Genomic DNA, 16082 nt, shown 5'->3' on the forward strand with positions numbered 1-16082 from the left:
TATTTATACTCTCAAAAATTATTTAGAATAGATGAAGATATTAATTAAAAACAAAAGGTAAATTTCAAAGTGAGCCCAGGACATTCTGTCATATCAAAGTAAATAAAACTATGGTGGCAAGTCTAAGAGACAAAGGAACCAACCAGGAAGAGCTCCCAGTGGCCAAAGATGGAACATTTTGAGCCCTAACATAAATAACATAGTACTATGTTATAATCTGAAGTATTATAAAAAATGCAGGTGTATGTGCTGATATACCTGACTGAGAAAATAAATAAAAAGGGAAGAAAGGCAAATAGTTCTTGCAAAAGAATTCCCACTACTTCCAAAGGTGTCACCCCATTAGAAGGGGAACTTATGACCCGGCTCCTGCCCACCTTCCTCCCCTCTCCTATTGTGTGGTTGAATTCAATGACTTGTTTCCAAAGAATAAAATGTGGAAAGAGGAGAAAAATAACTTTATGGTGAAAAACCTGATAAGCACTACCTTGGTCACATGATCAAATTTAACCGTAGCAGTCAAGAGTCCATTGATATTATGTACACCCTGGTAGGATGTGATGAGGAGGTCGTCATCTCTGTGAACCAAATAACACAAGTCTTTTTGGAGGAAAAAATATCAGAATAATCACGTTCAGCGCCATTAACAATACTTGGTACTTCTAAACTGTCGAAGTCATATAAAGCAGAGAAATAATGAGATACTATCACAGGACAGAACAGTCTCAAGAGGTAGAGATGGTGACCAAATTCAACCTGGACTAGAATACAAAGCTATGGGAGTGAAACGAGTAACAAGTAAATACCAAATAACACCTAGAACTTAATGAATAGTGTCATGCCAGTGTTGGTTTCTTAGTTGATACATGTAGCACAGTGATGTAAGATGTCAACAATAGGAGAAGCAGGTGCAAGGGACAAAGGAACTGTCTGCACTACCTTTCCAACTTTTTCTATAGATTCCCCAATTATTCCAAAATAAAATAATTATTTAAAAGGAGGAATGGAGGAAGCAAAAGAAAAATAACCATATTTGGGGCAAAAGAGCATAAACAGAAAATGGGTAAAGAGCATAAACAGAAACTTCACAAATCAGGAAACATAAATGCCCAATGGAAAGATACTCAACTTTATAATGATCAAGGAAATGCAAATCAAAACATATGAGATTTTAAAAATTTGATATTAAGATGGGAAAAGTGAATATCTTAGTAAATGACTGGGGAATGTAAATTAGTGCTTGTAAAACAATATACATTGGCATTTAAAACATACAAATGTCTAGAAATTCCACTACTTTATTGCCTATCTTTATAGTGCATAATGATCCTATGTGTGAGTATTCATCGCAGTGCAGTATCATTTCAAAGAGCAAACACTTGAAAATAATGCATCAATCAGTAGGAAGATCACTAAAAATTTATATTTATAACCTGGAATACGGTTTCCATTAAAAAAGAACCAGGTAGATTTACATACAATAATATATAGTATATAAGTTATAAAATATATGTAAAGTATTTATAATTTATAATGTATGCTATGTATCATGATATAAATAATGTAATGGATAATGGATAGAGCCATGAAAAAAATGGTTTAGTGAAGAGTTGATTTACAGAATGTCACCCTCTCACTGAGGTAACATACAGAAGCACATGCAAAGTGGAAGGCTCTCTCCAAAAACCACACAGGTACATACACTTTATGCCAAAACTAAGGAGAAGATATGTAAGAATGAATATCAAAGTAAAGATGGTGTGTACAATGGATAGCAGACAAGGTGAAATGTCATATGGGGATATAAGGAGAAGAGGGCAGTGATACTTTGAAAACAATACATCTTTATTTAAACATAAATACTTTAAGTAATGATATAAATAGCTATTTAAACAAAATAAACACAGAAGTTGCTCCATAATAATGGTCTCTTCTTTGAACAGCCTCAGAAATTCAGTAGGTTTTGGATGGCTACAGAAATTGGAATGTTTAATAAATAATGCCAGATGATTCCAAGGTAGTGGGCCTATTAGATATTTCATTGGAGAAACCAAAAGACAGCAAGAAGTTTCAAGTTACTTTTTTTGAGTTGGCTATGACCAATTTTACATGTTCTACAGCCAATGGTAGGTTAGACCCAAGTTATGCTCTAATGACAAATAAGAAAATGATTAAGGTAGATGGAAGATACAGATATCTTCAATATGTGTAAAATTAGAAAGTGTGTCTGCTTACGAACAGGTGATCTTCCTATTATGGATCTATAGAATTAAACGCTTACCTACTCAGTCACAAAGGGTAGGTCTCCACTTTTGTTTATGACAAAGCAGATGTGCTGTCTGCAGCCATATTCACCTGCATGACTAAGAAAAGAGCTATCCTAAGCATTCTTGAATTTATTAAAGAGAATTTATTCCACCTTCCCTTGAAGAGCAGCAAGGCAGGGACTTCAGAGAAGCCAAGAATGTTGTCCTAGTCATGCTCCTTCCACATGGAAAGAAACAGCTAAGATTAGAAAAGGTCGGAACCTCTAACAATATAGATGCATATGAATAAAAACTATGATGTTATTCAAAGAAGCTGTACCTTTTAAGAGGCAGTTCTATCATTCAAAGACATCAATCCTTTAAATTTTTTCTTCATGCCATGTTTCTCCATATGTTATTAAAAATGAATTTTCACTTTTTATATATAACAGATTAATGGTCCTCATTATTTCACTTCTTTCAGCATCCGTGTCCTTTGTGGTCATCAACCAGACTTGCTCTGGGCTTAACCACAAATTTTTGGCCAATGGAACTTGAAAATGGGTCTTACAATCTATCTGCACTTGGGATCTTGGAATGCCTGCCAGTGCCACCATAGGAAGAGCCCTGAGTTAGCTATTGGATCACAAGACCACATAGCCAACATACTCCCATTGTCCCCAACCCAACATATTGCAATGGAACCATCTGACCGATGATTCATCTGGCAAATGTCTGGAGACATATGAGTAAACCCAGACCCAATCAGGAAGCTTAGCCGGACCAGAAGAAGACCCACCCACCATTATTGTCAACTAAGAAAATCTTTAAATGGTTAAATTTTAGAGTGGCTCTGTGGTAAAATAAATAAATGATACAGCATGAGCTCTTTTAGATTAATGAGATTTTATGATATTCCTTATATAATTAACAATATAGAAATTGTGAATCTCCCTAATGCTGAATTTTTTTTTTAGTGTTTCATGATCTATCTTCATGAGATGGAAGTAGATAAAATGTGAAACTCAATTTACATCCAAAGGTCTTATATTTGGTTCATCCTTCTGGCACTCAATATCCAACCCCCCTGTGAACCTTCTCTAGTTGAGTACAAGTTTTGTATAAAGCCTTTATGTGACTAAGTTAATGGACATGTAGTTAACCTGTATAATAACGATATTTGAATATTAGCATCTTGATTAGGTATTGTTCTCAGGACCATTCCCTTGGACAACAATGAGAAACATTCTACATCCCACCACATTCCTAGGAAGAAATTCAGCATACATTTCCTCCAAGAAAAGGTTTAATAATATCATTAGCAGACTCAAAAATTGCAAACATGTTTGGTGCTCTCTGCACCCCAGTTATGTTTTACCCAGGACTGGTTTGAATTGTGTATTGGTGGAAACTGTTTGATTATTCAAACAAAATAAATTTAATTGTTCACATGAGTTTACACTTAAATAGATAACATTATTTGTTTCCGCTATAGACTTGGCTCAACTTTGCCTTTCAAAAGATAAGATGCTATTTAACTTCTCAGATTTCCCCAAAAAAGGAGCCATCCAAATGAAACCATCATATTAAACAGATCTGAAAGGAGTGAGTTTAGATGCTGCCTGCCAGGAAGAATCATCTGCTGGACTCCAGTTCACAGAGAGTAGGAAGATCAACACTTTCCCTATTCTATCCTATTCCAACTTCAGTCAGTGAGATACCCAAGGATGCTGAAGCAATTATAATTCAACACCAACAATAACAGTTCTAGCATCCTCCCCTTTTGGTTCTTCTCCCTAACCTGTTCGAGGTGCTTTGGAGATCTCCAGATAAATGCCATAAAGCTTGCTTGACTAATGTATATCTTGATTGCTATCAAATTTATCTTATTTTCAATGTGGAGAAAATATCCAAAGGAATAATGTTGAAGCATTTGAAACCTATCAGTTTTAAGTTGTAACCCACCTCATAAAAACAGCAAAAGCTAAAAGATGTTGGAATGAGATCAACAACTTTACCCTCAGGGCATGTCTGACGGGTTCATATGGTGTGACACTACATTGTGTACAACCAGAGATATTAAAAGTTGTTCTACAATTGTTTACAATGAATCAAAATGCATTCTGCTGTCATATATACCTAATTAGAATAAATAAATTAATAAATTTAATAATTTTTTAAAAATACACAAGCAAAAACTAAAAGCAAATGTCTTTGCCAAAACCAGTCTATGAAATAATGCATTTTGGTTCATGCTCAGGAATCAAAAACAAGGATGACAACACACTGCTTAAACACCTGCATCTATTTAAAACCATTATTTTTGAATGGGTAGAAATATAATTTATTTTAAAGTTATCCTTATGGCCCAGAATTAAGGGCAGTGGCATACATTTTGTTAACTTCTAGCAGTGTGATTGTTATTAAAGGAATATATTCAGTGCTTTTATATTTACATTCTTATGTGCAGAGCAAACACAAATCAGAAGATGTTTATCATACACAAGCACTGTGCTCACCCAGGCAATCAAATCTGAATTTTTTGTGACCATTATGAATTGCTTATTATGGTTACTGCAGCATCTTATGTGAAATACAGGCATTAGGGGTGATAGAATTTGAATACATGTCCCTTTAGAAAGAAGTGGTTCTGAATATTACTAATTTGATCTCCCTGCCTCTGTCTAGGTGATTCGTTGAGAGGTGAATCATCTAGTTTATTCTAAAAAAATCAGACACCCTTACCCATCTCTATTTATTGTTCCTTTAAATTGCTGCAAGACCGTTAAAATAAGATTGCAGTGGCTACCTCTGTAAAATTGGGAGGAGATGGAGGATAAGTGATTGCAAAAGTACACAAGAGAGTTTTCAGTAGTCAAGGAAAATGTTCTCAATCTTATTTGAGGTGGTATTTGCAAACTCATGAAACCATATACTTAAAATCTGTACATTGTATTTTAAAATGAGAAAGGACTCAAATCAAATAGGGGCTTGGGGCCATAGTAAAAGATTTGTATTTCTTTGTGTGAGATGCAAATTCATTAAATGCTTTCCAGTGAAGGAGTAACATTTCTCCTTTAACATTTTCCTTTTAAGCAAAGCTCTGTCCATGATAAAGTTGATATTCTGTAGCAGAGCAAAACTGGAAGGAGGGAAGGCATTCATGGGGGCTATTGCAATAGTTCAGGAAAGGCCTGACGTTGGCTAGGCTGTGGTGGTTGCAGTGGAGGTGGTGAGAAGTGGTGGTACTTTTGGAATAGACTTCAGGATTCCTCCTTTGGGGAGAGAGGGGGAAGCAATTGATTACATGTCTAGCAACTCTTGAAGTGCTTGAGGTGTTAGCCAACAAGTAAATATTTACATGCATTTCTACAACACTTTCTGTGGTAAATTTAAGATATTAGGGTACAATGTCATTGACACTTTTCTCTGTGAGAAGTGGAATCTAGATCTTTGTTTTTGTTCTTCCCTTTTCTTCAGTTGTTGATTTATCTTGCTGCAATTCCTCCTGCCACTAAAGAAAACAAATGGTTTTTTCTTTGTTCCTAAAGTCCTCATATAGTCAGGGCCATAAGAAAAACGTAATAGACAATGAACCATCCATTGCTGGTGGTAAGGCATAATGTATCAAAACAATTGGTTTCTGAGAGAAAGTAAGGTCTATCCTATATAACCTGTCTTAGACGAGAATTTGCTTTGAACGCAATGCCTCCTAACTCTTGACCTTGCTTTCTTCCTCATATTGAACTCAATTAAATCCTTTAAAAAATGCATGGGGTTCTTTATTTACAAGGAGGGTAATTTTCATTGCTACATATTTCCCATCATTGTCAGAGAGCACAGGGAGAAATGGCTTCCTGGGTCCCCCTCTGTCCTCACAGACCTTGTTTCCCCTCCATCAACCTCTCCTTGCCCTCAGATCCTTCCTGTGATGTTCAAGAACTTCAAAAGTGTGGCTCACAGCCTACTTGCATCAAAATCACCTGTGAGACTTATTAAAAAATGCACATTCACCGGCCTCATAAACCTCATGAATCAGAATCCCAGGGAGTGGGGCCCAGCAGTCCCCATTTTAAACAAGCTTCCAGATGATCTTACACTTGAATTACCATCTTTAGGAACATATTCCTTGCTTTGCTTTTTTGCTTCTTCCCATTATCAACACATATAAATTATTTCAATGTGATTTTGAAGATCTCGAGTAGCAGTTTTAACCTGTCAAGGTTTCTAAGTTATGTCTTCTCTTTCCTCATTTCCTGTTTTTTTTTTTTATTCTGTCTCCTTTTCTTCTTATTGTCAACTAACTAATCAAGCAGCTCCTCTAGCTATAATCTTTAAAGCTACAGGTTTCTTTATATGAATTTTTTTTTCTGTTAAGTGTTAGACTTTTTCTCTCTCCAAGACATCATTACAGCAGTCATTTAAAAAATTGAAAGGGAGTTGATCTCCAGGTAACTAATCAGAGAAGCATTTCATTATATGTAGGTTACCACATTATTTATGATTCCAGTTGTTTCAATTTGGCTGGAAAAAGAGCTGCCTAATACTGTTCTGTCCTTCTTCTGAATACTATATTTATATTATTCATTTATCAGAACACACACCTGTGTCTTTTTCACACAATCTGGTAAATATTATATTTAAACCTTACAAAGGCATTGATGCAGAACTGGACTCTGGATGGACCAATCAAGATGCAGGAGGAGCAGGTTTTAGGAAACCAAGATGATGTGTCCTCAGCCACCTGAAAAAACACGAAGAATTCAGGTTACATATGGAAATCATTAGGTGTTTTTCTTGTCCGTTCCTGATCAGTTTTCTCCCAACACTCCCTGTGAAGAGTAGGTGACCAGGGTGAGTTCATTCACATGCCCTGGTTCCATTTCTCAAGGAGCATGTATTGATTACCACCATAGTTCAAAGCAGGGTCTTGAGTGGTGAGGTGGAAGAATCATTCAGATCAATAGGGAATGGAGGGACTCCACCTGGCAACTTAGGATTCTTGAACTCCCAGGTAACACAGAGAATGAAGTAATTTATGAACTGTACCGTACTAGTTACAGTAAAATTGTATGGTACAATTTAGGGCAAACTATATTTCTCCAAATAGTGATTTCATTTCGACCTTAACAGTTACTCTGCAGTCTATAAAATATTTACATTGCCTTTCTAAACATATACATTATTTACTGTACAGTCTATAAAATATTTATGTGAATTTCTCTAAAGATACTGTATGTGGTGTGTTATTTTTGTTCATATTTTTTTCTCCCCTAGAAGAAGGCATGCAATGAACTGGGGATTTTTTTTTTTCTTTTTCTTTTAAATCAAGGAAAAGTAGCAAAGAAGCAGACACTACAAAACTGAGGAGGTGATAACCTTCGTTTTTGTTTTTTTAATATATTTTTTATTTGTTCCTTTTAGTTATACATGATAGCTGAATGCATTTTGACATCTTTATACATGGAGTATGATTTTGCATTCATGTGGTTGTGCATGATGTGGCGTTACACTGGGTGTGGATTCATATATGAACATAGGAAAGTTATGTTCAATTCATTCTACTGCTTTCCTATTCAAATTCTCCCCTTTACCCCATCCCCCTCTGTTCAGTCTTCCACTTCCCCTGCCACCACCCCCACACACACATATTGTGAGTCAGCATCCGCATATCAGAGAGAACACTCGGCCTTTGTTTTTTTTGGGATCACCTTATTTCACTTAGCATGATAGCCTCCAGTTCCATTAATTTACTGGCAAATACCATAATTTCATTCTTATTTATGGCTGAGTAGTATTCCATTGTGTATATGTACAACATTTTCTTTATTCATCTTTTGAAGGGCATCTAGGTTCCCTATTGTGCATTGAGCTGCTATGAATATTGATGTGCCTATATCACTATAGGATACTGATTTTAAGTTCTTTGGGTATATGTCAAGGAGTGGGACAACTAGGTCAAATGGTGCAGCCACTCTGGAAAGCAGTATGGAGATTCCTCACAAAACTTAGAATGATACCCTTATTCTTGATGGTTCTGCTTCCACCTGTCAACATGCTATATATCTGTGCTGCTGGAGGGACAAGAGACCATGAGGAGCAGACAATTACCAGGTATCAGGTGCTTTGAGGTAACTGTGAAGAGCTGAAAGAGGAACTTGATGTATACCCATTTGCTATAATTTGGATCTTAAATGCCTCCCCAAAGGTCCATGTGCTAAATAGTTGTTCCACAAAATGGCACTATGGGGAACCTTTAAGAGGTAGGTCCTGGTGGGAGGTCTTAGGATGACTGAAGATGTACCCATAAAGGGGATTGTAGGATTTGATCTCTTCTCCCTCTCCCTTTAATTCCATCTATGAGATAAATAGTTTTGCCCTGCCATGTACTTCCTTCATGATGTGCTGCCTTGCCACAGATCCAAAAGCAACAAGGACAACAAATCATGGGCTTAAACCTCCAAAAATTGTGTCTGATAAGTTGACTATAAAATCTCTTTAAAATTTGTATCAGGTATTTGTAATAGTAACACAAAGGTGAACTAATACAACATCCAAACTTCAATGAAGGAAAAGACATGTGTATGCACACTATCTAAGACATAACAAATACGAATCATTTATCTAGCATAATTGCCTCTGCTATAGTATAGACCTCAGACTCTCCATCTTGACTGAATAATTCCTATACCCTCACCTAATTTGGCTTAAATTTAAAGCCATTTTCCTGAGATGTGGCAGAAATATAAATGGGACAACTGAGGTATTCATTGAAAGAATTGGGACTTGTTTTGTTTGGACATTAAGTGTCTAAACTCATGTATGAGATAATTCAAGAAAGTTTAGACATAAAATGATTGGGTTATGAGAGCCTTAACCCAATCAGTGCATTAATCCCCTGATAGAGATGAACTACAGGTAACTATAGGTAGGTAGGGTGTGACTGGAGGAGGTGGGTCCCTGGGGGCATGCCTTTGGGGTATGTGTTTGTCCTCGTTGAGCAGAGCTCGCTCTCTTCTTGTTGGTACCATGTCCTGAGTTGTTTCCCTTGGCCACACACTCTGCCATGACATCTGCCTCACCTCAGACCTCAAGGAATGGAATAAGCTGTCTATTGACTGAGACCTCTGGAACCATGAGTCCTCAAATAAACTTTTCAATCTCTAATTGTTCTTGTCAGGTCTTTTGGTCACAAAAGCTAACTAAAATAGGGCTGAATTGATACTATCATGATCTCTCTTTTCTTTAATTTACACAGCCCTCCAAGTAAATAGTATTTCAAATTGAAGTCTCCCAAAGATTTCTCCAGTAGCCTGTAAAAGCTTCACATGGTTTAGAATAAAATAGTGTGACAGAGGAGCTTTGTCTGTCCGTTACCAAGTATCTGGCTAAGAAGAAGAAGAAGAAGAAGGAAAAAATGTCCACCATGAGATATTTTGTCTTTACAATAGTAATTTGGTTTGAAGTTATCCAGTTAGGGTCCAGACTTGGTTCACAATCACTGGAATGCAGAGTACCATTAGTTTTCCAGATTATAGGGAAAATAGTCTTCATTTGCAGAAACTCAGAACAGAGGGGGATGGTTTAGAGCTCATTAAAAACCATTTACACTAAGCTAGATGTCAGCATACTTTGAAAGAGGCCTATTAGTTAATGTATACAAGAAGTTATCAGCACTTATGATAAGTCAAAGTAACCAAACAGTGAAACCCATTAGATGGTACTCAAACGACAGTTGGGCTTTAAGAAATGTTTTAGATAAATTAGATTGAGATTGGCAGAAAAAAATAGCACTTACAAGAAAGGATTTTTATTTAGAGTCCTTACCTGGAGCCAAAAATCCTGAGTTTTGACTGACCCTGAATGATTAAATTGTCTACCATGATATGGTGACCTCACAGGGGACACAGAGGACATAAACACATTACAACTAGGGTTGGTTTTTTTGGTTTTTTTTTCTTTTTGTGTTTATAATGAATATAATAGACAAGATCTTCACCAACAACCAGAGTGTTATTGCTTCCAAAGATGGTAATTTAAAACCTCTCTTCCTCAACGTAGTCTGCAGGTCCTACAAGGAAAACGCAGCCCTGGTCTGCAGTTCTGATAATCTGGCTAGATCTAGGAATAACATTTAGAACCTTTAGAGAAATATTGTTGCTAATGGATCTGCAGAAAATGCAAGTAGTGCATATCATCTCTAACAAGTATAGTCTGTTGACAACTGAGAAGTGACACATATGATTTTTATAGTCAGTTGAACAGCAGCATAGATAAGGAAAAACAGGGAGCCTAAGCCCAGATGGCCAGAGTGGATGATCTCTCAATGTCAAAGGCCAATTTATAGGAGGACCCAACATTTTCATGAAAGGACAGTGATTGAAACTATAGTTCTGTGACATATTAAATAAATTATCTTAATACATTCTATATATAAAATATTCAAAATAGGCATGAGTGTCAGTTCCTAGCAAAGGGGGAAAATCAGTGATACATAAGTCCATGTCAAATTTTAACCAGTTTAGATATTTGTGCAATCTTAGTAATTAGCTAATTGGAAATCTTGCCTTTGGGTAATTAAATGATTTGACCCCATATAAATTTTTGAATAAAAGTCAACTAAATGCCAGAGAATACCTTTAAAGCTAATAATTTTTGTTTAGCATAATTGATTTTAAGCTTTTTTTTTTCTTGCTAACAACTTGATAGTAGATCTTGTTTTTTCTAGTTTGGATATTTTTAGTACATAACAACAAAGACATCATTGTCAGAGGAAAGAATTGTCACCATTTTCTTCTCAATAGCATCGAGATATTCACTTAGCTAGACAAAAAGTCAAATAAAATTATTTGAATTGAGTGGTTAAAAATAGAAAACCAAAAATTTTAAATATTAATTTTGTATCTTCTTTGTTAAAATTTTTACAGGGCTTTCACTAGGATGTGGTAAAAAAAAAATAAGTAAATACTTAAGAATTCCTACTAGTAGCCAAAAATTGTTCTATGTTAATTAACCACATGTACTAATTTACTTAGTCTTCACAATAATCCTATGAGGCTGATACCACTTTAATACCCAAATTACAGAGATGGAGACTGAGATTTAGAGAAAGTTGATGAATCTGCTCAAGATCATATGTCAAATAAATGGGAGAGCCAAGATTTGAATGCACATGTGTGATACTGCATCTGGGTTTAATCTGACTGCCTTGATGAAGCAGTCTTCAGGTAGCCCAAGGACAAACAAATTTTACTTACCAAAAATAAAAATTCAGAGAGTGCTGATTAATTCTGATGTCTTATTAGTTTAGAGAGTGAAATAATAACAACCTTGATATGGTTTTTGGAAATATTTAGAAGAGAATGAGGGATCAAAAATAATGATACGTATGATGGAGGTGAGGGAAATGACTTGAAGGGAGGTGAGACAGGCATGAAAAACAAAGAGCAAGCCCGCCTCCTTTGAGACACCTAACCATGCTCAGAAGATACCTCAAAGCAAAGGAAAGAGGACACAAGTTCAGGAGCAGGTGAGTCAGACCCTGTTGCTGCAAGCATTGGTGGCCAGAATGCTGCCTTTTCTCTCCTGGCTAGGAGCTCAGTGAAACATCTGCAGTGACATCGCTTTGATGTCTGTGGGTCTCTCCTTGGCCTCTTGGTATTTGCTATCGGATACCTGTCCGTTAGGAAAATAGTTTATGAGTGGCTATTACAGAGATCACATTATAAAGTAGATAAGACGACATATTTAGGCCAAGTTTGCCCTTGTCAAAAATAAAGATTATTTTGTGAACTGTTGAAGACATTATTAGATTTGTAGTAAGGATAGCTGAGTTCAAATTTTGGCCTTTCACTGACTATATATTTGATTTTGTGAAAATGCCCTAAACACATTTTAGCTTTCTTTTTAGAGAGCTTTTCAAAATTATACTGAATAATTAGTTTTTGTTATTATTGCACCGTTTTAAGGTGAGTGCAGCAAATAAGTGCAATTAATTGCCTTTTATCTCTTGTTAAAAAGGTAGGTCATAATCTTTTTTTTCTCTGTGCAGGAATGCTATAATCATCCATACAATAACTGCATGGTTCAAGTTCGTAAACATCCATTACCACATTATCTGCATTACTTATGCTAAATGTTTGTAAGAGCAAAAACAAACACTACAAACAAAGCTGGTCCATTAAACATTTCATATTACTTTAAAACCTAGTACTTTAAGTTATAGTATGTTTAGATTAAAAATATACATAATTAAAGTCAGCAAAATTCTGAAATTGTTCTATTGAAAGGACAGTGGCCTTTAGCGCTATTGCTATAATAATTTGTAGGCAGATCAACTATTATTGGAGATTTAAATTAAGCTTTATTTGGCTTTGAAAAAACAGAAACCTTTCAGCTTGGTAACTAGTGAAAAGGGGAGTTATTCATGAGGCAGGCTTTCAAACACATGGACGAATAGTATAGTCAGTTCTTCAGTTAGCTACATGTGGGTGAATATAACAAACAGAATTAGTTGTAAGTGTCCCAAGGGTCACAAAATGTCTACTCCATTTCTCAGGTCTGGGTGTTTCAGTTTAGCTCCACGTGTCTTGTTATTTTCTGTCTCTTTCACTAGGCTGGATTTCATTGCTTCTACGTGGTCCCACATGGTAACCCAAAGTTAATTTCATCTTACAGGTTCAATACTCCCGTCCTGATTCTTTATAGAGCTAGCATGAATACTCCAGATGGAGTGTGCATCTCTCAATCTTTAATTACGGAGAGGAGGGGCATGAGCAACTTGAATATTCATCTTTCATATTTTAATATAACTTTATATTTGGAAAAGTTAAATATAACCATTATTTCATTATGCAAATTCTGGAAAGGATCACTCTACTGAATCTTCTTGGGGAATGAGAGAAAATGTTAAAATTTAGAGATGCACTTAACTGATTTTTCTATCTCTGTATGAGTTCAAATTTAGGAGAGAGCGAGAGATGGCCTAACTTTTGCCAGCTAATGAATTGACTGACCTTAGGGCAGATTTTCTATCTCTGGGCTGGTTTACTGTGCTGTAAAGAAGGATCTCTTGGAGCCAATTATCCTTTTCCTTCAATGGGAGATAAGAGTGATGTAGTTACCATAGACGAGCATTATGGGTGATGAAGTTCTGCTGGCTCCCTAACTGTGTTAAGTGGGTGGCTAAAGTGGCCAGGCTTCATAAGCCTGGGTCTCAAATTTGAAGAAAGGGGTACAAAGAATTAAGGAAAGAGCATTTGGGATAGGAGATATTTCATAAGCAAAAGTATCTAAAATATAGTTTCTATTAAATACTTACACGTCAATGGATCTACAGTCGTAGATTTACATCAGATCAGCTCTTGAGGTGGGATCCCAAGAAGTTTTGTATCCAACATCACAAACGCTGGACTTTTCTCTTGGGCAAAGATTCTTGGCTGAAAGCTGGCAAGTTTAGTGACTTATCTACCATTAGGAAGAAGTGGCTAGAACCCACTACAAAAAAAGAAGCTACTGGTCTAGGACTTCAGTGAATTTTCTTCCTAAACATGGCTTTCTAAGTTGAAATGTAGGGCAGGATTACAGTTCCCACAAAAAAGTTCAGAAACGTTCTTCAAAGAGTTTTTCTTCCTTGCTTGCTTTCAGGGAAGTGACTTTTCCTTGGAGTTAAGTAATAAAGCCAAGATGAGGAGGTGTAGGGGTGTGTGTGTGTGTGTGTGTGTGTGTGTGTGTATGTGTGTGTGTGTGTGTGTGTGTGTGTGTGTGTGTGTGTGTGTTTGCATGGAGGAAGGAAGGAGGCTATGGAGGACAGTCACAGCTAGCTTTCTGTTATAATTTTGCCTCTCAGCCCTATTCCATGCGTCCTCCTTCTTTAACTTATCTCAGACCCAAAGAGAGGAAAGGTAGGGACTCCAGAGTTCACAAAAATAGAGAGGAAGTTATTCATTTCAATGAGCTGGATGATTTAGAGACGGTTCCTACTGGGGAGGAGAATGCTCTGCGCAATTTTCTTCTTTTTAAGGCCAACATCCGTGTGCAATATTTACAGGATATACTATAATAGGTGACCCAGATAGGATTATGTGCAGCATTTTTATGGTTCTCATTCATTTCTCCTTTTAAGTTGTACTGTCTTTATCCCACATGGGCTTAAGAAGAGGCTGGGTTTTTCTCGGCCTAGGCCTGCTGAGACAGCTCCTGGTATGCCTATTTTGACTTCTCTGTCCCATCATCCCCGCAGTTGTCAGTTTATTTTGCCTTCGGGTGGAACAGGGCCTCTCCCTTCCTGAGTGCTTTGTCACTACTCAGTCAGCAAGTTATCAACCCTCCTCTCTCTGCAGCGGTTTCTCCTCTTGCCTCCCGCTTCCCAGAACACATCCAGGGATGTCCAGGAGCATCTCCACTGCCTTCTGGAATCCTCTTTTCCTTATTCTGTAAGCTGGAGGAAGAGGTTTTTGAAAACCTTTTTTTTAGGTTGTGGGGAACCAGGCTTTGCGAGGCCTCTCTGAGGGAGGAGAGCCCATTCCCAGGGCTCACACAGGCCAGAAGTTATTGGCTTATGAAGGCTGTTGCTTTGTTTTGAAAGCCTGCATGAGTCTGTTATTGTTGGGTACCCCAGAGGCTAATCACTCAGAGGGAGTTTGATCCTGTCCTGTCTGAGAGAGAACACTGCAGAGCCTTTGTCTCCTCGCTGCCTGCCCACCAAAGCAGGGGCTCCTCCTGCCTGGGGTTTCCCAGCATTCCCCAGCCACCCTCTCTGCAGCAGAGCAAAACATTCACACCAGGAACTCACAAAGGTGGAAGCGGCAGGGGATTTGCAATTTTTGAAGTAAATTCATCAGGTTGTCTCAAAGCACAATATTCATGAAAGCTTCCCTGTATATAATTTTTAGAACTTTTTTTTTTAAAAAATTCCTCTATTGTGAAATACAATACGCATTTAGGAAAAATAATGCATAAAACCCATAGGTTCATTCCAGTTAATGAATGTTAAAAGCAAACAAATGTGTAACTGCCACTTTATTTAAAAGTCTGTTTTTTAAGGCAGAAAAAAAAGGCTCTTTAAAATCTGAACCCTTTTGACTTATGGAAAATAAATAGGAATACATAAGTGAAAATATTGATTTGGGTTTTAATATCTTAATGGTGCAATTATTGTTTTATGTTCATATATTTTCGTGAAAAAAAAAATTGACTCTGTAGAGAAACCATTTTGTGAAACAAAATTTTATTCCAGAGTTACCTCCTCTTATCAAACTGCTATATTTCCGAACCATCTTCTGCAAGGCTTAACCCATGAAAAATAAATTAATCTGTATATCAGAGGAGAAAAAAAATACATTTTTGTTTTGTATTTACAAAGTAAAGCAACTGCAAAATTTGCTAGTGCATCTAGATATCTGACATGAATCATTTTTAAAGAGCATTTTACGTTTATGGTCATTCTTCCCCTTCCCAAAACAACACTCTAGAGATGACTATAGTGAAATTTTGTCACCTCTGCAAATCTGTATCTACTCTGTGCTAGATATTGCTCTAGATGCTTGAGCCATATGACAGAAAAAAAGCAAACCAAAAAACACAGACCCCCTTGCTGTTGTGGAGCGTACACTATAGTAGAAAAGAAGGAAGACATAATAATCAACATCACATATACATAAATTATACACCACACTAGGAAGTGATGAGGGCTGTTGGAGAAAGAAAACACACAGTTGGATCACAGAATTGAAAATACAGGGTGGGGGTGACGGATAGCTTGCTGTATTAAATAGGGCTGTCAGGATGAGTTTTCTTGAAAAGAGGACTTGTAAGTTTATGATTTTTAAAAGATTG

This window comes from Ictidomys tridecemlineatus, chromosome 4 (assembly GCF_052094955.1).
Source record: "Ictidomys tridecemlineatus isolate mIctTri1 chromosome 4, mIctTri1.hap1, whole genome shotgun sequence".
In the NCBI taxonomy this organism is placed as follows: Eukaryota; Metazoa; Chordata; class Mammalia; order Rodentia; family Sciuridae; genus Ictidomys; species Ictidomys tridecemlineatus.